General features: G+C 39.4%; 1 long non-coding RNA gene across 1 annotated transcript in view; it reads left to right on the top strand.

Moving 5' to 3' along the window:
* The window catches only part of LOC142602390 (uncharacterized), a 115,241-nt gene that overhangs the window by 50,264 nt on the left and 37,063 nt on the right, over positions 1–27,914 (top strand). Inside the window, exon 4 of the long non-coding RNA XR_012836183.1 lies at positions 19,878–19,983. This is a non-coding gene — a long non-coding RNA (uncharacterized LOC142602390). The remainder of the gene's footprint in view (positions 1–19,877; positions 19,984–27,914) is intronic.

Raw genomic sequence — 27,914 nt, 5'->3', positions numbered from 1 at the left:
TAGAAGTAGAGGCAAGTCTTAGCTACTTATGGGATCTTTTTTGGTGTTTTACCTTACCACAGTTAAGTAGGAGCAGAGTAAGGCAGGATATAAATTTGAGATGAAAACTCAAGCTCTGAACTCAGGGTGAGCTTATGAGATCAAAAGCTTTTTTAGCCCTGGTCCCAGAGCACTGAAACACCAAGGTCACCAACAGTTTGGAGGTTGGAGTTTTTAAAGAGATCTACCTGTGAGCAATCCATGAAAAATCTGACCAATTTTCCCAAATCTTGGGTGACTGGATCTAAGGCAGGGTTGTCCATTTCTTTTATTAGGTTTGATGAAATTTTCCTGAGACAGCCTATCATGAAGTTTGTTCCCTAACAAAGGCTTAGGCATATGTGACAGTTCTTGTCAGACAACTACAGGTGTCCTGAATTTGAAATACATAAATATAAAAAATAAATGTATAAATATAAAATTATAAAGATTTATTTATATATTTATATAAATATATAAATAAAGCCATTTTAAAATAAATCCTCTGTGTAGGGCTTGCCTAGAATGCCATCCAGAAAACATCTCATCTTTACCTATTGTCCAGAAGAGGGGCTTGCAGATGGTTATAGATTTGTAATTACTTCTGCAGATGCACCAGTTGTAGTGGTGTTGGTGCTGTTTATCAAGAAATCTCTGTTGGAATCTGTAATTGTGCTGAACTTTAATACAGCAGCAGATAAACTACAGATACAGAAGGAAAGAGTTTGTGAGGGAATGAGAAGAATTTGCATGTCTTATGTAGCCACTGTTACCACCAGTTGGTTTCTATCAAAAATTTCCAAAGGCAGTTACTTACCGGTTACTTACCAGTATGCACCTTACGAGGACTGCAATTCTAGTGAAGATCCTTTTCATCTTCAGGCATCAGAGTAAAACCTGAATCATCAGAGGAGTTAGAAAAAAACCTAAACCTTCTTTTGTTTCCACTCATCATTTAATAAGACACTAAAAGGTGTATGATGGTTTTCCATCTCCCTTTAAAATGTAGAAGAATTCTAGTCAGAATCAGGACTGAGAGGTACAAAGATAAATGTTCCGTTCCAGTAGTGTGGGCCATTTCTCTGCTGTGGTCATCTAAATTCAGAGAGATGTGATGGCTCCTTTTTAGGAGATAAGAAATCATTATGCTTTCTGCCTTGCTAAATTTCATGGGGAAGCTGGTAAATGATATATTTAACTTCTCTTGTTATTTCTAGTAAGATAAAAGATTACTTTGAAAAAGAAAAGAAGAAAAAAATTACAGGTAGCAATTAAAAACAAAAAAAAATCCCATCAGTTTTTAACTGCTCAGCCACCTGTTCCTATGTTTGTTTTTAATACATTTTAGTTTGAAATCTAATTATTTGGACATTAGTACTCCTATGATTATTATTAGTTACCTGACAATCATTCACACCTGTTACAGTTTTAATACTTGTTATGTTATATGCTCTGCTGATACTATATTGTTTCAATTGTGTTTTTTTCTACTTCTGCACAGGGAATATAGATTATTGTCTTGCTTCATTGGATCCTAGAAAGGTCTGTCTTTTATGATTGCTGAAAATCGGTATATAGAGTAGAAAATGGCACTGCATATTTCAAGACAGTAATTTCAGTCACTGAGGCTATGGTAACGAATGTTGGTGGTTTGAATGCTCTGATAAAGATAACATCACTGCTGCAGGATATACAAATCATCATGTATTCCCATGTAGTGGCAGGAAGGAAGCAGCCACTGTTTTTCTCTCTTCTTTTTTTCTTTCTTGTTTGTTTGAGAAAAGGAGAATCCTGATCTTAAGGGCCATATTGGTTTAGATCACTAAAACCTTGACACCAGCAAAATTAAGTGCTTAAACCCCATTAAAGCCACCGAAATCTAAGCTCATGTATAAATTGAGTGCATAAATGTTTTCTTGGATTGGTGACACTGTGAATAAATGATTTTAGAAGCCAATTGGAGATGCTTAAATTTACACTCAGTTGTCCATTTTCTTCTTGCTGCTTTGAGCTTTCTGTGCTATTATTTTAGTTCTTCATATTACCCACTCTAATTTTCTTGATATCCAAGCCTCTGTGAAGACCTAGACATCATTCAGGGAGGTATTTCAGCACATTTTTAAGTTTGTTCTTTCAACAGACATTTAAGCCTCAGTGTAATTTTTAGCAAATGCTTCCATGCCATTGAACTCAGTGCAACTTTAAGCACAGAGTTAAGTTAAGCAGTATCGGTTGATGTTTTCTTGAGCTGGGGATTTAGGTTGTGGGTACATGTCTTCTAGGAGTAACTTCTGTTGTTTACCATTTCTGGTGCCTGGTGGCACACCGCTTCCTCTGCTGCTATTTACCACCACCCATCAGGTGAGCGGTTGGTGAGCATTTTCTTGATCTAGTTTAAGTTAAGCAGTTTAAATGCTGGCTAATTCACTTGCTTTGATTGAAATTAAGGCAGTAAAGCTTTGCAAAGTGTTTAAATGTACCTATTTGTAATGAGAAATTGGCTTATGTTGCCCAAATTAGAAGCTGATGAGTGGTTTTCTTCCATTTTGTTAAGCTGTATTTCCACAACAGAAAGAATGCTCATCACTTGAACGTGGCATGCGTGTTCAAGCAAGAAGCTCAGAAGGTGATTACCTCTGACAGGGGGGTAATCATGAGCAGTTTTGGAGAGGCTGGGATCAGTACAGCCTGCACAGCTGCATCTGGAAGGCAATGCAAGATCGTAACTTCAGAGTGTCCTGCCTTGCAAAGAGTCATAAAATACCTTAGTTTTAACTAATCAAGACAGTAGGTGTTTTTGGAGCTGAGAATGGACCTGTATTTTGTATTTTTAAGAGGCTGAGGGACTACTAGATGCCAGATTTCTGTCTGGTTGATTTCTGGAGAGCTGTGCTAGGTGCAGGCCCAAGATGTGACCTTCGCAAGCTTCCCTGCAACCTGAAGACATGTTTGGATCTAGGGATTTCAATATAATTAAGATTTGAGTGCCATGTGAGTTTCTTGCCGTGAGGAGATTTATTCAGCTTCTTTGAGCAGGTCAAGATTTAAATACCACTTTTCATGTTATTTCATATATTTGACCTTCCACAACTTGTGTTCCAAAGAAATGTCATTCAAGATATATCTTTCAAGTGTAGTAATGTTTGTATCAAATTCATCTGGAGCTTCTGCTGCCATGGAAGCTGACTGAAATGTGGGTCAAGTCTGACATCAAGTGGTCAGATGCACTCCATTCCCAATGGGACTATTAACATAGTGCTGCTCCTGGTGTCTTATGAGAAGAAGAACCTCCCCCTCCACTTTTTCTCTCCAAGTTTTTTTCTTCTGTTAACATGATTTCTCAGTGCTCTTCCTACTTCAGTTTCCACCAAGATCATGGAACATCATTGGTGACAGATACATGAAGAAGAATTCTATTAGTCTTGCATTAGATATTGCAGCTGCTGAATCTATCAACAGAATGATGGGATCATGTCAATAAAGTCTTCTTGACATGGCAGTGCACACAAGACCTTTACGCACTCTGCTTTGTTTCCCCAGTATACTCTAACAAGATCTATGTCTTTTTAAATCCACTCCTAGCTCTTGGGACACTGAGTCCACCGTCTGTACAGATTTTGAGGCTTATCAATAACTGCAGGAGCACACATTGCTTCCTGTTGTTAAAACACATTGCAAACAGTAACTCCATTAATTCTCATTGTTACACTCTGAAGAAACTTAATAAAATTATTCGTTCCATGATATAAGAGACGAAGCGGGGAGAGAGACGAGGGAGAATTTAAATCTTTGACCTGAGACCTTAAGTTTTCCTAGGTGCCTGTCTCAGGTTCAGGCCTCTGGCATACTGAGATGCTACCTGCATGGTTTAATGGTATCTGTACCCACATTGACTCAGGAGCAGCCCAGGAATTCATGGTTCACGTTCAGTTCTTAGTGCTCCCTTCCTCCAGGGTGAGGAGTTATCCTTCAGCAGCCAGATGGATGTTTTTCATCCCTCTTCTCAGAGATCAGCAGGCTTAGTCTGACCCATTCAAACAACAACAAATGACAGGCCATAAATTGTACAATATAAACTTTTTACCTGCACATTTGATTCATTTTTCACTGGAACATTAGTGTGTTCCTATACCCTCTGCGTAAAACAAACAGTACAAAGATCAGCATTTCTGCATACCTTATAACTGAGTGAGCAATGCAAATATGAACTTTCAATTTCTCCCCTAAATGCCTCAGCTTGATAAGATAAGCCATGGTGTTTGTGCCTCTGGGCCTCTCAGCTACCTATTAGCAGGTGGGCACCATTGTTTAAATTCATCTCAGAGGTGAAGTCATTCACTTCAGCATCTTTCCTTCTAGTGCAAATTTGGCCTTTTTAGTCTGGAGCAGTATTTTCACAGGGACCTTTGCATAAACCAGAACTGCTGACAAAAAATACAGCCCCCACCCTGGGTCAGCACAGCTGGTTTTGCAGCTCCACAGTGAAATGGATTTGGGAATTATTATACGGAAAAAACCCCTCAAAAAACACAAATAAAAAAACCCAGCAATATTTCTGCACATCTAATTCAGAGATTCATTCTAATTTAATTCAGTGCTTAATGCTGGTTTTATCCTCTGTGAGCAGAGCTCCCTGCTTGAACTGTGTTTCCTATGATAAAAAAGAGTTTCTGTGTGAGGTAAATGATCATTCCTCAAGATCCCAGTATGTTAACTATCTGGGAAGCCCAGATCATTGAGGAGAATGGGTATGTCCTGTCTTTGGTTTAAAAGTCCTATAACCTGCTTACCTGGGAATAGTTCAGAAATAGTGTGAGCTACATGATTGAGCTCTGTGTTTAAAAAACAGTGCCGTAACTTTTTTTTTTTTTTAACAGGCTCTATTTTAATGTATTTGGATATGTTTCAGTTGCCATTGATCTAATTTTGAGTTCATTATCTTTAGTCTTCTATAATTTCACTGCCTAGATAAAATTGTGGTGAATCTACTAAATGTTAAATGCAGTCTTGTGCAAATATTTTCATGGATGGCTCCTAGTAAAAAATAATTACTACAGTAATTATTATAATTTAGAATAATTTCCATTTAAATAGTTGATGTGTGATTTGTACTAAATCATGCTATCATTGAAGTCCCAAATCACACTATGACTAGTCCCAACACTGGTCTTGTGGTCCATCGTGCAAGATGCCATAAGAAGGTGGCAGCCTTTGTCCCAGGGAGCTGGCATTTTAAAAGAGATGGGAAGGATTCAAGCAAATGACTGCAGAAGACAGACTTCAAAATATTTCCTCAAACATATTTTCAGACCACTTTCCAAATTATAAGCTGTAGGGGGTATGAAACGTCATGGCTGCAAATTCAGTTCTGAGTAAAAATAAGTTCAGAGTAAACCACCTTTCTTTTATATCTCTATTATGACCAGCTATTTCTAATAAAATATTTCTACTGAGTCATGCAGTAGGCAGATACAGAATTTTTCTGTTGAGTAAAGCTTAGCCACTGCAGAAAATGTACTGAATGGTACTGTGGAGCATTTTAAAAGGACATTTTTGCAAGGCACCTATTGATGCTAGACTGATGGGTGCACTGAGGTTCACCACAGAAAATAAATTCAATGGCCAAATGGCAGAGCTATGGCAAGCTACATCTCACGAGCTTTGAAAGGAATTTTGGCCAGAGTTCACAATTGTGGAGTTTATTGCAGCTCATACAAAATGTACAGTAATTTTAGACAAATCTGGGCATTTTTATACTGAACAGACTATTCAGCATAAGTGTGTGCATTTTTAGCAAAACAAATCATTCTCTTGTTTAAAAACAAAAACAAAACACTACATATGTTGCAGAACTATACTTGCCATTCTTTATTTTAAAGTCATACACAAATGGTTTGTTCTGCTCTGATTAGCTTATTCGTTAATGTTGGATCTGAAAGGCAGTTTTGGGGCATTGTCTGTCAACTTAGTGGAAATTAGGACAGTGAGTGCCTTCAATAGTCTTTGTTCATTAAACCATATCTCTGCAGATGTTCAGTGTTTTAATATTTCTTTAGCTGTTCTGAAGCATTCTCATTTTTTCAGCTAATGAGAAATGTGTGGCTTTGTATATTGTTCACGGAGTCATTTATTAAAGATGCAAAAGAGGTAGGCTTGTTACTCAAAGACTGACACCTTTCCTCTGAATATATTATACCCATAAGTGCTAATACACATTTACAAGTGCTCTAAGAATAAGATGAGTGAGTTTAAATGATCTATAGAAATTTTTGCTCCCAGGAGAGCCCTGTGAGCATGTTCTTGCAAACCGAGAAATCACTAGTTCCACCGGGAATTCAGCTGTAGCCAGCTGTGCTTTTAGTGTGAAGAAGGGTTCATACGTGAGTTCCCACTGCCAGCTTTTGGCTTAAATTACTATAGGTGTTTACCAAAGTTACTATATCCTGTATCTGCAGACAACTAATGAAAGGGCAGATTATGTTTCTTGGTTTAAACCTCTGATATCTCTGAGTCAGAACTCCTAACTGACTGGGAAACTGGATGCTGTTGTAAATGAAAATCTTTCTCTTAGTGGTGAAGTCAACAGACAGTTCTGACTGACGCTGTGCTCTCCCCACTAGAAGAAAGGCTGTATTTATTTAGAAATTAAAGCAAAAAGACAGTTGTACATACTTGAAATGCAGTTTGGAGTAATGGGCCCGGCTGGGGATGACAAATGAGAGCTCTAATTGAATAGCTAGGGAAATGTACTTTATCTGCTTCTCTTTGGTGAGCTTCCTGTTGAATCAATCAACAAGGTGCTAGTGCTACTCCTTAAGACTAATTTCTTCTTCAAATCTTACACATCATTAGTCAACAGGATGGATGGAAAGGTGGTGAGATAGTTGTTTGTGCTTCTAAATAGATATTCATTATGCATGTAACTGTATTTTGTTAGGATTCTTGATCTCCTCCTAACTCCAGTTTGTGGGTTTTACTTTAGCAACTTCCAATTTGGTTAGCAATTTGCATATGCATAGGTACTGCTGTCCTTTCTGGATAATCTAATGTGCAAATGTGTATGAAATTCAGAAGCCCGTTTTCATCAGTCTTACCCATTTTGACCCAGTCTTATCTTGAAAGTACAGATAATAACCAACAAGAAAGAGAAAAAAAATATAATATCTTTGAAATACGTAGAATTAGCTGTTTATAAAAGGAAAGGTCATGTTTTATCTTGCTGCATACTATCATGTATTGTCCGTACTTACATATAACAATGTATTGCAGTGAAAATTAAGATAACACTACAATGTGTAAAAATATTAGTTGATAGTAATGTAACTGGCTACTGGTACAGTATGCTCTTTATGGGAACATAAAATAGACATAGGTTGATAGTACAAAGAAAGGGGCAGTTGCAGTAGTTCAGTATATTAAAAATGATAGCATATCAGATATGGCAATTACACTAGCCATCAATCTTCAATAGTTTGTGAAGAATACCGCTAAAATGCAGTGAAGCTTTATAAGATTTGTGATCACAGAGTGTAAAATATAACAGATGCTACAATATTTAGATGCCTGCTGGCATTTACTTTTACCCTACACAGCTCATTTCAGTTATATGAAAATTTTATGTGCTCTGTAATCTCACTGAAATAGAAACATATTTATAAAGAAACCACAATGGAACAGAGCATTTTCAATATATACACTACTTGATCTGTTTAATAAGATAAAAAAGAGAGAAAATGGCCAGTGAGATTAAATTACTATCAGTTTATTATTAAATTACTATTAATACAGAAGCTTCAATACATGTGATGCCTTCTAATCTGGACCCTCTGCCAGATATGTATCACTCAGAACTGGTTGGAGAGTCCACGCAGCTGTTGTTCAGCGCATGTTGAAGCCTTGTGGGGGTGATCGCTGGAAGTCAAAACTAATGAAATGAGACAGAAGAAGAAAGTTCTTGTAGTGTGCTATTCCTTTCAGGTGGGAAGCACGACAGAGCGCTTTTGTCGTGAAGTGTGAATCCTACGTAATAGCTGCCAAGGTTGCTGCAATCTCTTGCGAGTCTGAATATTACTGGAGGACTGTGAAATCGGGGCCTAGATATACTTGCTAATTAATACTGTTTTTTGGAAGGATGCCCAGAAGCACCTCTTGGTATCAAGCTGTGTAAGTCACCATGCTTCTGCTCTTGTAGACAGCTGTGTTTCATCGCATCACATCTCTATGTTATTTACCTTTTCCTAGCTTCCCCTGAGGCTACTGTATTGCAAACATTTAATAGCTGAGTATGTCTGATGTAATTCTGGTAATCACTGAACTTGTTGTGCTAAAAAATAAATGAATTGAGGTCAAAGACTTCCTCTAACTTGAGAAGTTCTCCCAAGGCTTGACCTTGTAGATGTCTGACACAGTATTTGATCAGGAGGAAGAATTCACTCAACCCAGACTTCCAAAGGGACACCGAGACTTGTAAAAGCATTTGAACTGGTGGTTTGTCCATATGGCATTTGGCTTGGTTCCTTTTCAGTTTTAGGTTCCCTGAACTGGTTTCCCATGTGGTAACCTGGCAAGTCTACAAGTGTTGGGCCTGTAGGAAACCAAAAGGCTCTGGCTGTTTTTCGGGGAGGGATTATAACACAGCCCTGTTCAAAAAGCCACAGTAACTATTGTGTAACTGTAAGTTACTCTTTTTTATCAATAATATTTTGATATTGTCAAGAGGAGTCTGGCTCTTACTGACGTTAGTGTCCGAAATTTTTCTTCATCTAAAAATTTGACCTTTCACCAGCACCACTTACAACATTTAGACAATTTGTATTTTATGTTCTGCAGCAGCTTACTGTTTATGGTTCCTGTTTACGAATCAGATCCCTTGACACACATGGAACTAAAGTATTTTTTTCTTCCTCTGTTAGCCCATAAATTGTAATACAGCAGAAAGCATGTCACTTTGAATGAGTCGCCTGGAAACAAGAGATTCTTGGGCTTTGGAGGATATTTCTCCTGTGAGCTCAAGTTCCTTGAGCTTTAAAGAGCCATGTCAGAGACTCTTCCCTCCTGTACAAGTTTAAGGTACTGTACTTCACTGCAACTTGACAATATACATGGTAACCAAGCTACACTATTGCTATTCATCCAAGCTGCGTGTTCTGTAAAGCAAAGCAGTATCTTGAAGTGATGTTGCAGAGGTGGTTAAAAGCAATTTTGTGGTCAAACTTACTATCTATCTCACCTGCTCCATACGTACAAACAGCACAAGCATTTAGCCACAGCTAAACTGCTAAATCTGAGGTTTGACTTTGCTGCTGCAAAGCAAACAGCCGTTTTCTAGCCTCAAAAACCACGCTAGGAAGTTACCAAGCAGTATAATTCCATTTTGTGCTTCTGCAAAATCAAACAGATTGTGTCCATATCAAGGTCATATGGCATATCAATTTCCCTTTGAGATGACAAGTTGGTTTTATACATGTCACAATATTGGACAGTGTATTCATTATAGTGATTTTGAAATGTAATCTAAGCTTATTTGAAAATACAGGTGTTTAACAGTTGTTTGTGGTTAAAATATATTTTTATCATAGTTAGCACTGAAATTGGTGAAGTCTTTGATGTAAGTGAACAAGGAGTGTAGATAAGCAAACCGGTTCAGAGAACTTCCATCTGTAGTATTTCATGTTAAATTAAAAGTATTCTCAAAATGCAGACAGTTATATGAAATATGTGAAAATGTATTTTTTTTAATAGCCACAGAATCAAAGTCAATATCTGAACTCATGCCATCTCACCTGGCATATGAAAAATACAATTATGCACAGAGATATAACATGTGTCAGGGCTGTCAAATGTCACCCACTCATCTCTGGTGACTGCAGTGTGTTTGATGGTTGCGGTACACCTGGTCAGAGCGGGAACAGTTCTGCCTGCAATTTCTAGAGGCCATTGTGGCTTCAGGCTGATGGGATGTCATGTCTGCCCTTCCCTTGGTTGCTGTCCCTGGTTCTCCATCCAAGCGGTGATTTGCCCAGGTGGCACTGGCAGCGGCAGATGGCATGGCAGGTGGTGGTCACAGAAGTTGGAGAAGCATTTTGATATTCTTCCCAGGTGCCCCAGTTCCTTCACCAGAGCCTTGTCCAGTAAAGGTGAAGGAGAGCTTGATCTTTGCCCTCCAAACAATCCCAGCTTCAGGGGGATTCTCCCTCCCAGGAAGCAAGTGATATCCTTATCATCTTGACTCACCTATCTCCTGCCTGCTCAAACTACAGCCACATGCAACTCACTCAACCCATCATCTTCCTTACTACAACTATCTATGACTAGTTGTATGTACTAGTAGCTACTAGGAGTTGTTGTATGGATAACTGGCTGTGACTTATGAGTCTCATTGCTACCTATTTTTAGGATCCCTCAGGCTGATGAGTGAGATGATACCTCTCTAGTCCTTGGGCTTCTTCCATTTCCCCATTCCAGCCCCAAAGCCTCAGGATCTCTCTTGACTTAGCGATTTCTAACCTCTGCAAATCTCTTGCTTGGTAGCTGTGCTCCAGAAAAGGTGCAACCCTAGGAGAGCTAATGCAGTATGTAGGGGTCTAATTCTGTATCTGCCAGTCTGGTCCTCTGAGCATCTTTCTGTTGACTTCAGTGGGTTTCATATGAGGCCTTTATTCAGATAATATGTTGGAGTAAATCTGTTACTCAGAGATCACATCCCAAGAGGCACAATTTGCCCTGCTTCACATTCCGTGACAAATCCATGCTGAATCCTTTTATTGTTAATAATAGACAGCAAATTCTGATCCCAGGGTTCCTGAGGTAGAGTCAGTGGTATCTGCGTAATTTAAATCAAACCTGCTCTCGCAGGTCTACGTGAGTTCTAAAGATTTTATCAGTGCAATTTCCCTGTGCAGCTGGGCAAGCTAGCGCATAATTATAGATAAGAGCCAAGAACCTTTGAAGTGCAAGAGGTGTAACTAACCTTTGCTAATGAAGGCTATCATGCAAATAGCATTTGATATTTGTGTGTATCTGATGCTACAACTGAACAAGGTATAGTTGCTCAGTGCTTAATGGTGACTTCTGTGATGGTCTAGGCCCCTCTTATTAAAAGTGTGATTGTGACAACTATTGCACAGATTTGAGAGAAAAAAAGATTCTGTCCCTTGAATAACAACAAACCTGCCCTTTCTTTACATTATCTCAACCTTTCCCACTAAGAAAAGTACTAAAATGATAACTACTTCTGCAATTTTTTCCTAAAGTCAATTTTATCCCAAAGTCCCTGAGAATAACTATGACCCCCTGTGTTGGCCATTGCTCAAAACCAGCTGCCTGCTGCTACTATTCCAATAATTTGAAAACTTCAAAATCTGCACAAATTTCTTGTAGTTCTTTTTAAAGCTTTTCAAAGAAGGTACAAGGACTAATGCAAGTCTGTCTTAGGAGGTTTTGCTACTAGGAGACAAGGTAAGATGTCAGTAAGGTTGGGCTGTGTTAGTGCCAAGGATTTTGATAAGATTGTTAATAGTATCCCTGTGAGTGCAAAGGCCTTTGTAAAATCGTCATTGCTCTCATGGTACTGTAGATGTGCATGAGTTAATGTGTACTTGAAGGTATAAGGTACCCTAAGTGTATTGCACATATAGTTAATGCGATGGTTTGAATTATCAGCAGGCTCTGTATCATTCCCCAAGATAGTATCTTCCAGTGTTTATTGGTAGGATGGTATTGTGCCAGGCGAAGGAGACTGTATGAATACATAGAAACCTCCAGTCCAAACTCCTGCTTAAAGTGGGATCAGCTCTGGGGTCAGACCACTCTGCTCAGGGCTGGATCCAACTGCTGACCAAGACCCCTGGGTCCTTTTCTGCAGTGCTGGTCCCCAGCCTGTTTTGTTTCTGGAGATTATTTGCATTTGTCGTTGTTGAATTTCATAAGGTTCCTGTTGGCATACTCCTCCGGCTTGTCTAGGTTCTGAATGGTGGCTTTGCTGTGTGTGTGCTTGCAGGTTTTTTTGGTAGTTTTTATAAGCATCTTTTAATTTATCTATTTCATTTTTATTTTGCTGACTAATTCTCCAGAGGAAATCAATTTCTTATTGTGAGAATTTTTTCTTTTTATCCCATAGTTATTGGTTTCCTTTTAGAGCTTTTTAGAAAGTTAGTGCATGTGAGCTGGGTTACTGCTAAGTACTACCCTTCCTTCTGAAGAGAGGAGTTAATTGCAGGAGTCGGGTAGTTACATCGGTGTTGGTTTTTACCCTTATGATTTCCCTCCTGTGACCTAATTAACATTTTGCAAACTCAAAGCATTTCTTCCAGTTTATAGTTTGTGCTCATGTAGGCATAAATATCCTCGGAGCAAGATAGATACCTTATTCTTGGCCAAGATAATGATGTGGCCTCCCTATTACAAGAGTAATAGGATTACAAGAGTAGTTGATTGCCTCCTATTTCTGCAACATCTGCAACAGTGCTATTATTTCCATTTTACAGATGGGTAAACTAAAATCATATGAGGCTTGAGAGATCTGATAGCCCAGTCTAATGCCTTAATCACTGGTATATACCCATTCGTACCTTGGCCTATTTGACACTGGAGTAAAAGTCAGCTGCATGCTGTAGGATGGGAGACACAATCAATTGATTCAGGAGCTACAGCCACTATTTAACAGTCTGGATCAGGTAAATCTGCAGGAACTAAAAGTAATGCAGGTATAGCTGCCTCAATCTCCTCCACAGGCCTTCAGAGAGCTGGGCTTATGTACATGGAGCTCAGTCCATAAATGGCAAATTTTAAAAAAAATTTTAAAAATTTAAAAAAAAAAAAGGCAAGAGAAAACCCCATCCATTGAATATAACATCTTTTCTGAACAATGTCAGTTTATTTTCTGTTAAAAATAGCTTCTTTCTTCTGAACTATAAGCTCTTTGGGAGAACAGCCATCTCTATATTAAAATTTGTTGTACTGTCTAGCACAATGTGTCCTACTCTGTATGGGCTACTCCACTATTTAGAATAAGGAATGATAGTATAAGTTTAGGACAAGAAAGTGAATAAATAGCCTGTAAAAGGTGAATTCCCTTTGCTCTGAAAGATCTGCCAGAGCTGAACAGCTATGGAGGGCTGAGAGTAATCTGCAAAAGTTACTTTCTGTATTCATCAGTGTAGGGATGACTGTGGTACACAGAGGAACGCGCTCCCCTTGCTGTCAACTACAGCGTATCATTGCCTGCTGTCCTGAGCAACTGCGTCGAGTATCGTGATACACAACACCAGTACAAGCAGGGAAGGCTGGTTGATATTTTATTAGCTGTCAGTAGGAAATTGTTTTGCTTGGGCAATCAGAAGGTAAAATACAATGAAGACTCTTAGGAAGTATTTGACAGTGATTTAAAACAGAATCCTAAAAAAGGAAGGGTATCGATACTGTATACAACAAACAGAACTAATAAATTTGGGAAATAGATTTATTATCTGCACTTGGCAGCCTCCAAACTGAAGGTTCTTGTTCAAATGCCAAGTCAAAACCAGGAAACATTATTTCTTTGTCTGAGATGTTTCTATTGTGGCCTGAAATGTGGGCAGAAGCCAAAGCTGGTCTTCAGATGAAGTTCTGGAGAAGTGTTGGATCTCTACAGGGAGAGGATCCAGGCAGACCCTCAAAACTGACCTCGTGCAGCTGGATAACTTGGTCTACAGATGTGTTCCTTGCATATTTCTTAGCTTTCCTGACTGCTGTCAAAAAGTAAGCTTCAATTTAGGCCCACCGAAAGAGAGACATGTATTAATGACAAAGTAGCTAATGAGAAATGCCAGAGTTTCTAATAAATGTTATTGAGAGGTTTAGTTTGATTCCTTTTCTGATTTTTATTGGAAAATTCATATAATTAAAGGAGACTGGTTAAATTCATTTGGCTTTTTGTGTATCATCAGAAGAACTGTTAAACACCTGCTGAATCGTTAGCTATTGTGTGGAGATATATAACCCTCAATCGCCCCATACAACTGCCACCACAGCAGTCCTGTAGGCAGGGCAGTTTGTCACCACTAAGTGATGAAGAGCAAGAAGATTCCTCTCTGACTCTCATCCACGTGTATACATGTAATATCAGCAGGCTGAAGAATTCAATCAGATTTAATTGCATTGATTGATTTTATTAACCATTTCCAGTGGCCCTAAAATGTTTGGACTTTTTTCCTCACTATTGGAACTGCAAAACATATTTGCTTGAAATTTGAGGATGTTTATGTACATATTCAGATGTCAGATAAGGACCTAGATATGCCCTCTACATTTAGATTTAAGTCTTGGAAAATAACATAAAAGTATTTCTTTTGGGTTTAATTTGAAAATCTGAAAAATTTGAAAATTCTAGCTATTTTTGAGGAACGTAGTGATGTTATGTTAATTGAGGTTTTTTATGAAAATGGTACAGTCAAAACAAATCTTAGAGAAAGAAGAAATTATAAAACTGTTCTAATTGTAAAAATACAGGTTGGCATCCATACACTGAGTTGTGTTGTGCAGGGCAGTGCCATCGGCAGGCAGAAGCCTAAGGATTGCTAGGACCTGTGTGCCACCATCCATACTACCTACAAACAATGCTGCAGCCTCATCATGCCAAGCAGTCCAATGGAACCAGCAGTAAATTATTATATCAAAAGTTTTTCTCAGCCCCATTTTTGGATTGAGGCTAGGTCGGTGCACTGTGTCTCCCAGCCTTTTTGTGGTCAAAAAGCACAATCTAACCAAGAGAAAAAGAGGCCAAATGAATTTGGCCAAATGCATTTGTTATGAATGATTTAATCTTGCTTTATGAATCTTTTGGGTTTTTTCTCAGCTCTAATAGACCTAAGTAGTTCTGGAAGCTGTACTCTCACATACTACAAAAGTACTGTTTCAGTAGCAGACTTGTTTGCTGCTGAGAAAATAGTTGTTAAGAAATCATATAACAACCACTGCTGATCCCTAAAGGGGATTGCTTCTCCCACTAGCTATTATCTAAATTGGATGTTTTCTGGAAAGACGAGCTGAATAAATAAAATAACACTACCAAGGCTGGAGTGCTAAGGATTCAAAGATTCTGGCTCCTCCATTTTAATGTTAGTGTAACTCCACTGAACTCAGTGGAGTTATTCTGGCTTTAAACGTAAGCCCTGGGGTCCAAAACGCTGTGGGGAAAGAAGCTGTCTGCTCCCATTTGGACAAGGGGAAGGCCACAGCGTGACTTTATTTGCATAAACTGTCTAACCAGATGGAGAGAAACCCTAGGGAAAGGCAGGCACTCCCTGCCCCCATGCCTCCTGAAATGTAGGACGTGGGAGAAGGCTCCATTTGATAAAAGTATCTACCTAATTTCTTCCTGTGGCACCTTAGGAGTCACTACATGCCTTTCAGAATTGTTTGCTTAGTGGGAATAAATTGTCTGAGAGAGGAACGACATTTCAGACCAGATGGACTGAATCCCCTTGACATGGATTTTACTCATGGAATCCATGCACTGCTGGGCCTGCACTGAGGACCCTTTTCCATTAGAAGGACTTCTTGATTGGAAAGAGCAGCAGCAGAGTTAGGTCCTGCCTTTTACCTACTCCATACATCGAAACCATTTGAGATCTCAGCTTCATTAGGGTGTGGAGTACGAGAGCTGGGCTGGAAGGGGAGAGGTTCGCTGGGGGTGCACCAGCCCCTGCACTGGGAGCCAGCAGACAAGGGAGGGAGGAGGAAGGGTTGCTCACCTCCTGCATATTGTCAGTTTTAGGGGTTGGTATGGGGTTAACATGCTCCTTACAGTGTGGATTTTTATTCATAGAGATGTAGTCTTACTCTGCGTGCCAGAGCTGATTTTTCCTCATCTTCTAAATATTATTCCCCCTATTTCATGTATGACCTTGGAGTTTGTGTGAAGTTACACTGCCTTTGGAGGACACTAAGGATAGGTAGTCAGTGATTCTACTCTTCGAAGGAAGTTTGAACCTGTTGCATTTGTTAGCTTTAAGACCTGGTATGTTTGTGCTGTCTCTTGTTGCTGTAACACACAGCTATGGAAACAAAACTGCTTTTTGACTTCCTAAGAAATGAGGCCGATATCATGGCATTAGCTCTTCAGAGTCCTTACTGCCTCCCCAGGACAAAGCAATGTGAAGGACAGGGATTTCCTACCCTCCAGATGATGAGTTCAGCAGGAACCCTGCTCATTACTGAAGATAACAAGCAGGTGCTGCAAAAGCCATCACCTTCCCCCTGCCTCCATCTCCCAAGACAGCAAGTTCATCCAATGCACCCATTCCTCCTTCTTGCAGCAGGCAGTAGCTGCCACCGTGTCCCTTTCCCTCAGTGTCGGGGACCAGTCATTGGGGGTGGTGGCTGGAGGGAATGCAGGCCACAGCCTCCAGCCCTGGGTGTAATTAAGACTCGGGGATCACCCCTCAGGAAAGTACTCTGAAGTTTGCAGACCTCCAGTTCTGGTGCTTCATCCCCACAGCTAAAAAGCTCAGAGTTTGGGACGCAGGGTAACGTGTGGCTTTTGCAGCTGCCTGACCATGTTTTCCTTGCTCTTGCTCCCACAACAGCTTCAGCAGAGGTCAGCAGAGAATTTGATATCTGTTACAGACGTGGCTGTTTACCGAATTCTAATTTGAAAGTGTTTGGGGTTTTATTTCTATTTGGTTTTCTTTTCATCAACTCATCTGTCTAGGATCTCTGTTTCTGGAAAGAGGCAAAGTGAAGAATTTAGTCTAATACACCATTTAAATTCCATAAACAAGACAGAAATCTAGTAGCAAGCAGAGAATATATATTGCAGCAATAAAACTTCTCTGAAAGAATTGCAGCAGCAGCTAGGGAATGCTAATAAGGGTTTCTTTGCCTGTGAAGTAACGTTTACAGGCCTAGGTTGGCTTCATTTTCATTTAATAAAAACACTACATTAATATAATCATGATTATATTGTGAAGAGGAAACACTTTGGAAACTTTTTGATTCTCTTCATTAATTACTTCTCTCTCTAGCAGTAACACTGCACTGAAGAGATAAAAGGAGAGTGACTGATACTGAGTTTCATTTTTAAAGCACAATGTGTGTGCATTTTTAATTGGGTTTAATATGTAAACTTTCAGGTAAAAGATGGGCTAAAAATATTTCTGAATAAAAAAAATTAATTACAAATCATTGCCTTCCAATGAGGCCTATCCCAAACCATCACAGACCACCTACGTGGTGCAGAATAACTGACTTGCTAATTGTACGGGGCAGTCTGAGATGCCAAGAGGTGACTTGAGATGGATAGTGCTGTCTAGTCTTTGTGTTTGGGCCAGGTTTTTAGCTGGCATTTGGTTTTCAGAGATGGGATCTAAAAATTGCATTCAAGAACAGGATTTTTAATTTCCATGAGTTTAGAATCTATAGGTTTGTTCTGAGCAATGTCAGCTCCTGCCTGGGGCTCCAGAGACTCACAAAGGCTAGGATCTAGGGCCAAACCCAGCTGCATATGTAGTCTTATTTTTCAGCTACATGGTGAATCAAGTCATAGCAAAGATCAAGCAGAAGCTGGAGAGCTAGGTCTGAAAGCAAAACATGTAGAAAAAAATGAAAGGAAAAAAGAAAGTGCTTCTGTACGTGAGAAATGCTTTTCCATGTACTCTTAGAGCATTTTGTAGCTGAGGAGATGTGTACAGCATGGGAAATCCTCTACGGCACAGTTAAGGTGATCAGAATCTAGACGTACAAGATTCACTGAGCTGGTTGGTGGAGGAGGGCTGTACAGACAGACATCGTTTGCTTTTACCATTTTAAACCACTTCTGGAATTGTCCTATCAGCCTCAAGCGTCTGCACACTTAAAGTGGAAATTGCAGCCCCGCATGGGCAAGGAGGGCAAAAGCTGGCCCGGATGCTCTGCTGCTGCCTCACACACCTCCCTCGCTGAACCAGGCTGCAGCTGCACGTTGGCATGAGTCTAAGCTGTCCATTGCATCACAGCAACATCATCTGCCTTCAGCCACAGGCATCTACCAGAATTTCTAAGTTGTTGGTGTCTTGAAAAAAGTTCCTCAGGAAACAGAACTAAGCATATGCTGGGAATTCATGGTCATAATATAAAATAATTGAGTGTTGTGTTCTAAAGCCCCAACCTTATTCAGAAACAGAAGTTATTAAAAAAAAGGTCTTAAAAGCGTCATGAATATGAGGAACTTAATGTTTACTTGAATTAGAGTGTCTGAGCCTGATATTCATACTACATGCATTGCTCCAATTAAAGTCAATAGCAGTAGCTTACCAAAATGATTTGCCTTCTCTTTATTTTATATTTCAAGTTGTTAATATATATAGAATTAATTGTGGTAAGTTAGCAGAAAGAAACAAGCTAATCCACATGAAAAGACTGCTTGCCTTTGGTTCCCTGTCTGCCTGACTACTGGCAGTTCCATGCTTAATCCACTGCTTCATTTTTTACTTCTCTCTTGCCAGCAATTATATTTCATTGGTGACTGTTGTAGTATAGAGTTGGAGGCGAGGGCTGCTGCTTTACCTGAGAAGTGATATTTCATCCTGTATATCACTTCTCAATGTATAGAATCTGGAAAACTAGTAATTTCTCATTTCATTTCCAGCATAATTTACTATGCTGAAGGAATAGTGCTGTCAACTTCTGTTGAGAGTGGTATGTGGTATGTTTTGTATCTAAAGGCTTGACTTGCTTCTGTGTTCTCTCTCAGGTAAGGCAAATACACATTTCCAAAACAACTATGTAGTTCTTGGTCCCCTCATTTTGTAGCTTTGCCAAAGGAGCCATGACTTACTGTTTTCCAGAAAAAAAAAAAAAAGTAAGCACAGAGCAGCATAACTGGTATCTCTGCAAATCACAGTTATATTTTTTATAAGTCACTGAAACATAACACCTGAAACCAATGTCTACACAAAATTTTCTCACTTTGTCCCTTTGGCAGGAAACTTAAAACTACCAATTGCCATAGCTAATAGTGACTGGTATGATACATGGTATTGGCACCGTATAATACATGTCTATGTCAAAGTAAGCTAAAGTGGTGGTGTTCAAGATATGGACTGTGTTAGGCTGGAATGCTTCATAGTTAATAGGAAGATCTTTACAATTAAGGAGTAAAAATTACAGTTAAACTTCTGAAATAAGTGGTTAAAAAGATTAGCCAAGTTCCAAGATTTCTTTGGGTTTGTTATAACAGCTGATAGATGCAATGATGCTGAAACCTTGCAAAATTACCGCTTGCTGATCTGAAGATTTGCTAAACAGAAGTCCTTTGTGAATCAGAAACGACACTGCAAAACTTTTCTAACCAAGCAATATATGGAAAAGTGTATGTACTGTGTTTATGATGTATAGATCAGCACCTCTGTTTAGCTCCTCTTAACCACTGTTTAGAGACAAGCAATGTCCATTGGCACTAGAAGTCCATTTATTTTGAACAGGTTTTTGTCACCCTTCTCTTCCCCCCTCCAGCAACTGGAAGCTTACTTGGAAATCTGTAATTGTTTTGGCCCAAGCCAGGTTTTGTGTAATGTGCCAGGCTTGGAACCCCAGTCAAAACCAAGTAAACTGCTGAATTATGTATGTATTTGTGATAATAAGATATTCATCCACAAGCTCCCTTGCTGCAAACTGAACATCTCTGTATCCAGTCAGCAGTTCTGCAAGGGGCGACGTTGTGTGAAGCCTTGTGCAGATCATACATGAGCCAGCAGGCGGTGGCTGTTAAACACTGTTCACATCTTTGAAACCTGATTTTGTAGCTACACTGGCACCCCACACACTCCTAAAGGGGAAGGTGTCCGTGTTTCTTTGGTGCCTGGTAGCTGACGTATTTCAATGCATTTTGTGATCTTTTCCAGTCCATGGAAGCCCATCCATTGCTGCAGAACGTGTCCTTATCAGCCTGAGTGATCCAAGCCTCCAGGATTTTACTGACTGTCCATCCTGTTCAAGGAAGCGTTTCAGGTAAGAGCAGGACTGAGGTCTAGGAACTTGCCATCACAGTAATTTTCCAGGAGAAAATTCACTTGCCATAAAATTAAAACATCCAGGCTGAAAATGTAACAGAGACTGCTCCCAACCCATCCTCCCTGTTGGACTGGCAGCACACGCAGGCTTCCTGGCTTCTTGGCATCATTGGAGGAAATTTCTCTTCCTGGGGCACTGGGGACTGACCCAGGACTAACATGTTCCCTGACCCTGGAGTATTTTGGGAAGCCTCACATTTCTGGTTCACTGCTGGGGTTTTAGAGGCTTTGAAGGCTCTTGAAAACATTTGGAAACACTGAAACATAGTGAGGGTTTGATGGTTGCAAAATGAAATTTTAGAATTTTCATTTCTCTCATATTTTTTTCCAAATTTATATAGGAAGAAACACTCAACATTTTCATTCTCTAGCTATCTTTAGTCCATGCCATAATTGTTCCTCTATATGTTTTATGTATCGTTAGACTTTTAACACCTAGAAACAATTGTTAAAGCCCGGATAGGACAAGTTGTACACCTAAAAAAAATACATCTTTCTGTGCCATGGTCACTTCTGAGCCAGGACATAGCCAGTCAGTGCATTAAGGGTCCCAGAACTGAGGGAGAGTATCTTAAAAAGATATGTCTTAAGTTTCACCTTCATCAAACAATTTTTCTCTTAATGCAACCTCTCTTCTGGGTCAATTATTGTGTGCAGATGAGTATGAACCTAATCTTCAGAATTTTTCATGAAAAGACAACAAATCTTTAAAGTCACCTCTTGCCTAGTGATCTCAGTTTTAGGAATACTATGGATCTCTCTATAGAAATTGTGTGATGAACTGTTACTGATTTCATAATATCTACGGCAGGGTGGCTAAACTTTAGCTACTTGGAAATCACTCGACTAAGTCTCCCAGGACTTTGATAGCTCTTACGGTCTCGTTTGGTGGGATTTGTGTGCCAGGAGGTAGGGGACACCCCCTAAGCCTTCCTCATAGACTCGTATTATCCTTCTTGCAGTGAGGGTGAGCCAGATTTCTGTGTGGAGGAAGGTGCATGGTACCTCTCACTCCTCTTCTTCATGCAAAGTGAGTTGCTGCTTCTTGCCTTCCGAGGCCGGGAAGTCTCTGGAGGCAGTGTCATGGCAGAGACATTTCTCAGGCTTTGCCGAAGTTGTAGTACTATGTTTCCTCCAAATCACTTAGATGTTAATTAACATACTGCCTTTCGGCTAGTGCTGCCGTTATTTGTATAGAAATGAATGTTGCATTCAAGCGTCCGTAGAACCCATATGCCCACCCAAGACTCTCTGAGGACTCTCCCAAATCTATTATATAATAAAGAGGCAAATCCCAAGACAGTGACCCCAAGAAACACTGAAAATAGTGCTCAGCTTTTTTCTCCCAGCTGTGTATCAGTAACCACTACTGTGAGCAAGGCACATGACTCTGGCCTGCTCTGCTCTCAAAACATCGAGGCACACAACTGCAAAAGTCACACCAGGTAGCCGGATTCTTATGGATATCCTGATGTCCATGTCTGCCCAGTGGGAGCACTGATGCCTCTTCAGCCATTACAGAAGCATGATAAGGCAATTTAAAGTAGATTTTCTTATAGGGATGGACTAAGTTTGTATTAAGCATGGCTGTGCCCTGTTTGGTGTGTCAGCAGTTTGTTGTGGAGATTATAATACAGTCCCCTTCACTCCCCTGTCAAGCCGGTGTAACATAGCCTTGATTATGGCAAGAAAAGTCCTTTTGCTTGACGGTGCAATTGCGACCAAGATGCATTGCTGGGTAGATTTGGCCTTTTCCGTCAGTGGCTGTGATTTGTACTAATCATGCTTTCCACTCTTTGTGATGTCCTGGTCCCGTGAAAAGATACAGCCTGTAGCATTTAGACAACCGAATGGGAACCTGTTTTTCCTATATGTGAAAAACCAAATAACCCAGCTATTGCTTTTTCTTTGTAGGAGATAGGGGAATGGCCATATAAACTGCAAATCCTAACAGCCAGAAATCATTTTTCACTTGTGCATTATGGAGGCACAGAGCCTCTTTGGGGTTGCAGCGACATTCCCTGCCTCATTTTGCACTTCCAGATGTGTTTCTGCTGTGGTCAGTGTGGTTTATGGGAATCCCAAAATGGGATCTCAACTGACCCCACAACACCACCCTGTTCCCCAGCTCTTGTCCTGTGAATATTCCGATGCTGTGGCAGTAAATGTATTGTGAGTGATTCAGTAGGTGGATGGTAAGGCAGTAACCAAATTGCTGCGTAATATGTATACTATTTTCAAAGCATTCTGAACAGTCTATTAGATGTAAAATTAGATTAAGAGAGCAATTAAAACGGTAAACCTGTAAGAAAGAGTTACACGTTTTGTTGCTTTAAAACTAGAATTGACCACTTGAACGGTATGTATTGGCCACATCTCTTGCCTTTTATTGACCCTAGCGGAATTTAAAAAATATTTCATTAGCATTAAACCTGATAGATTCTTTCCATTAAACAAAGTGAAGCAAGTATAATGCAACACAGCTAGTAGCACTGTAGTGGTGTGAATGCTAAAATGCTGAGGTGCATCAGCTGGGGTCCCATTGTGCCCAGTATTCATATTTTGAAAAGGTTTGGAAGCTTCTCATTAAAGATAATGAGAGTTTCCAGGTGTCTAGCAGCTCATGAAATGAAGGACTGAGTCCAAATTATTTCACTTATATCTTGTGAATGGATTTCTGTTGTCTTTCGCGCAGATTTCTAGTAAATAAACTAATACTTGTTAACCAGACCTCTGATACTATGAGCCATTTGGCTGAATAAACTCAAAGATATTTTGAATAATACATTAAATATGACTATATTTACTATGAATATGCTGTAATTTATATTGGGTAGAGTTAAGATCTTTTTAAGTTTACCGGATGAGGATGGGTTATCTCAGTATTAATGGCTCTTAAACATAATTTAATCTGAACATTTAATCTAAATTAGCTGTCTTCTGAGGTGATTACATTGCTTAATTTTTTTTTTTTTTTTCAACTGGACCATGCATTTCCCAGCAGCTTAGTTTGCTGATATTTGATTTGTGGTGATACAGATCATATACAAGCTGGCTTGTTGTTTTTAATGAACTGGATGTGTTGTGTAATAGAATTGCTAGGTTTGTGTTAAATTACAGCTTTGGGACTCATTATTGTGAGATGCTATCTACTCCGAACTGGCTTATTTTATCACAAAGAAAGAAATTGAATTTGCTTAAGATGGCAAATGCAGCAATGGATGGGTTGGTTGGTGAGCGTTTTGGGGCACCCTGTTGAGCTGATATATATTTTATCTGATCTAATTCACATTCTGCCCAGAAGATGCATGCACGCACACATATGTTGGAGTCCATATAAAAAAGCCGAAAGCAAACAACAAGCAGAACATATTGTGGAATGGTTAAATGGCATGCTTTAGCCATTGGTCTTTGACCATTTCAACTGTAAATTCATGAGATCCTTTCCTTAGGGCGTTTTGTTCCAATTTTCAGTAATGTGCATGCAGAAGCTAATGATGCATTTCTTCCTGTGCATATTTAGCTTCCGCATGCAAGTATTTCAGCACATACACAGAAGCAGTTATCAGGCATTGAAGTTTAAATATGTGCAGCAGGATAAATTGTGTAAAAGCCAAAAAATTATGTTCCCTTTGACAATTGCAGGTTTGGAATATGAAGCCTCTGTGCGTCATTCTTGGCATTTCTTTTGCTTTGAAAAACATGTTGAGCTTTCAGCCTAATGTAATGATGATATATGGGAAAATTAAATAATTTTGTTTACTGAAATAATTTTAGCTGCTCTGTGCAACAATGTATAAAAACACTGCTGTGCATTGACAGAAACTATAGACACATGACGAACATTTCTTCTGCTCGAACAGTTTAAATCAATGAAAAAGGGGTTCAGTTCACAGGTGATTTTAAGAAAATGCTGAAGGAATATAAATTGGTTATAAACCAGTGAGGCTTTCATTTGGTTTCTACTTAGCTGCCTGTAACAACGGTGCCCGTTTCTAAGCGTGTTGAGCATATGATATGTTAACATATAATAAATATGTTAAATATGAACAAATTCTGCAGTGATCTAAGTTAGTAAAAGAGTCGCCAAGATGTGTTTGCCCCCACTCTTTCAGCCCCTACCAGAGTCTAAAGCAGTGTAAGGAGTGGTACCTGGAAGGGGAGGAAAGTGTCCAGCAAAGCAGGAGGAAGCAGGCTTGTACAGCTTCCCACCTCCAGCTTGCACCAGCTTACACCGAGAGGGGTTCAGGCACAGAGTGTGTTGCTCTAATGCTTTCCATAGGCAATAAATTCACACAATTAAGGGCAGGACCTTGGGGTCCTTTAGGAAGCCCGTGTAAAGGGCACCTGCACAGAGAAAGTGCCAGGAGCTGAGAAGTCCAGAGCCAGCAGCTCCCAAGAGCCACGAGCAGAGTCCATCTGCTTCTCGCTCTGGTTTTGGCCTCTGAGTCAACAAGGCAGAAAAACATCCACAGGAAAGTTCTGGGGGCTTTTGCTGTGTGGCCAAGGCTGCTGTCCTGAGAGCTCAGGTGTGGGTCTGAATCCAGTCCCGTGACTTCACCCGTCCCGCTGCAGGGGCATCACTTTGGCACCTCCACATCCATCCCTGGCCATCAGAGCTGGAGCATCCTTCAGCACACCAGGTGGGATGTCAGCATTTTGCAGTGATGTCTGTACTGTGTAGGGGCTGAGGGAATACCCTTAGCTGTGCGTACAGATCTATTCAGAGCACATGTCCTGGCTTCCGGAAGCAATGCCATGGCAATTTCAATTTTTGTGTAGAGGTGTTTGGAATCACTGCAGTTAAAGTCAGAGTTCTATGATAAATGAAGGTTTATTGATAGCTATGGGGACTTAGATGTAAAATATCACATTAAAGGTTGTTCTTTGCAATGCAGCAGAACTACCCTTCCTCCAAAAGAAAGTCAATAAGCAACAATAAATATTTTTCTTTCAGAGCGGGCTTAGTAACTCATTTTAAATGAGTCTTCTAAACTCTCTGTGTTCCAGCATCACATGCCATAGAGGGGAAAGAAATAGTAGCTATTTGCTCTCTGCATTAATATTTAGGGTGGATTGTAATGCTGAAGCTGATATTGAAGTCTGTGCAGTTAATATGCTTTTGTTGAAATAACCTTTAAATTATCCTTCCTCTAAACATACTTTTTTTTTTTTTTTTTTGCATACTGATGAGTGCTCTGTCCCATTCATGTCCAGTATGCCGTTTTATATCCTTTCTCACTTCATCTTGGCCACCATTATTTAATACATAGGGTAGTATATACCATATAAAATGAATTTTTTTTCCTCACTTTGATTCCCTGGCTTAAGAAAGTTCCATTTTTTTGCATGACCTTGGTTCTGGAGGCCTTGATTTACATTACATTAACAGCTTTATGGAGACGTTTTATAGTTTGCTTTATTGCAGAAAAACAGAACAGTTTTACTGATACAATTTACTGTTCATTTTTTCCCAATTGTTTTTGGCATATGTTCATGTTTTGGTTTTTACATCACTGTTACTAGTAATTACCTTGCTTCCATTATTTTTCTTTAATAGAGGATAAATGAGCATGTGGTATTTTTCTTTAGTAGAGCCTGAGTATATATGAGATATCTCTTATGATGGGGAGAATACTGTAGGCATGATTAATAGCATCATCATTGTAACATAATTTAGTCAGAAGGACTTATACAACTGATAAAGTGTCACGCACTTCTACTAAACTGCAATCTAAGTGAACTGTATTTCAGATTTTTATATCCTCATTTCTGTCTTCTGTAAAGATATTACTGTAAGATTCATACAAGCGTCTTTATAGTCTCACACTATAAGCAGTGAAAGTTAAATCGGTTCTTGCATGAAACAGTTTCTATAAAAAATGAGTAATTATAATTCCGAAAAAGGAATAAATTAGTTCACTAAATACATTCATTGCAGACTGAAGTTGTGACTAGATGAGATCTTTTCTAGAATGAAAAGAAATTTAGTTTAAAACAAAGAAACCTGTCCTTGAAAGATGAGAGAGAAATTAAGTATTTATAGCAGACAATGCCTACAAAAACTTGCATTATAAGTAGTCCATGGACCTCACATATATAAATTAATCAGAGAAAATCAATATATAAGTCAGAGACTAATAAAGGACCTTTTGTTGGTAATTAAAAACATCTCTGTCTTCGTCTACTTGACTCAACTCCTTGGGCCAATTGAAATTTTACATTTTAATTTCACCTGTGTGTGTTTTTATGTGAAATTATCAGTTTTAATGAAATCTTTTCAAAACTTACACACATAAAAAGAAGATTTTTCTTGGTTTTCACTGATAATTATTTTTTCTGGTGGAGCATTTTGTTTAGCTAAGCTTTCCATTTGAGCCTTGCATTTCACAGGGATTTTCTATACTTAAATTCATCTTTATGGTTAAACCTACAGAGCTGTCAAGCTCAGGCTGTCAGTCTAGCCTAAGCAGCTTGAGTATCCTCTAGCAATTGCTCTGCTGACCATACCCAGCGGGGAGCCTGCTGGCACAGAGCCTCACCACGTACAGTGACATCGGCTCTTCCACCAGCAAAGGGAAGCCCACTTCGCACTGGAGTCCCTTTCCAAGTCCCACCTTCAGGAACTCAAGATGAGGGCAGCATTGTTTCCCTCATCTCCATCAGCTGGCACTTCTTGTTTTCTTATCATCTCATTTTCTGCTACCAGTTTTGTCTAATTTACATCCTTTCCCTTTTTATGTTATCAGACTACTGCTTTGCCCTGCCTGGTATAGAGTCTGCTTGGTAAGAGTAAAATCATACATCTTTTCAAATAACTCTGTAATCCTAAGTTTACAGATCACTTGTCCCAGTCATACAGATCCAGAGCAGTGGATCACCTTTTAGGAGTCATGAGTATAATTTCCAATTCTTCACTGAGTTGGTCATTTGCATTTTTTCCCCTTTCCTTTTCTGTTCGTGGTCTGCTGTATTTGCAGGCACTAAACATTTCAGATGGAGTTGTTTTGCCCAGTATGTAGCACAGTGGGGCCTCAGTCTTTGTGACAGCCTTTATGGGCAACAAAAACAGAATAGTAAATAGACTCTCCACTAAATTATTGATTCTCATTACAGATTCTCATCTTGGCACGTCAAGCAGGGTGCTTGTCCAGAAATATTTATTATGTATATTAATTAGGGAAGGATGAATAAAAATGAAAAGTAAAAGATCCATCACTTTAGTACTTCGTTTTGTCCTACCTTTTATCTTTTTTGGTTCAGCTGGATAAACTGACAGCTCCCTCATTTCTGTATTCTGACCTCTAAACAGAGGTGTGCGCATCTGGCTCCACACTTCAGCCAGCAGAGCCGCAGAGGGAGAAATAGCGGTACTTCATCTGTCCTTCCTGCTGCTTGTACGCATTTGGCAGTCTCCTTGGCTTTATGCCGAGTCCTTGTACCCTTTTATTTCCTGTATTACCGAGGTGGAGAACAGAGTAAGTAGCTAGTTAGTAAGTACCTAGTTTTGACTTAAAACATTGATTCATGGAAGCAACACTGTGTAGACCCAAATACTCATGTAGGATATTACCTAATCGTTTTTGTACAGAAGAAGCTCTGTAAAAGCTATGGTTCATACTATTTCATCAGCCTTCTACTGAAAAATGGAATGGGCTTAAAATTAAGATCCCCTTACATAATGGAAGTCATAATGAAGGTTACGGTTCATAAATTTCAATGGTTAAATTGTCTCAGTGGGAAAGGTGACTTGACATTCCCATATTTTAAGGATTTAAAATCCACATTCAACAATAATGGTAGAGAGTTTAATTATCAGCTTATATTAAGACTTGAATACAAGGGACGCTTCAACTCTTCTATGTGTGA

This window comes from Balearica regulorum, chromosome 6, assembly GCF_011004875.1.
Source record: "Balearica regulorum gibbericeps isolate bBalReg1 chromosome 6, bBalReg1.pri, whole genome shotgun sequence".
NCBI classification, from domain to species: domain Eukaryota; kingdom Metazoa; phylum Chordata; class Aves; order Gruiformes; family Gruidae; genus Balearica; species Balearica regulorum.
The sequence above is the reverse complement of the archived record's forward strand: the minus strand, read 5'-3'. Positions and strand labels throughout refer to the sequence as shown.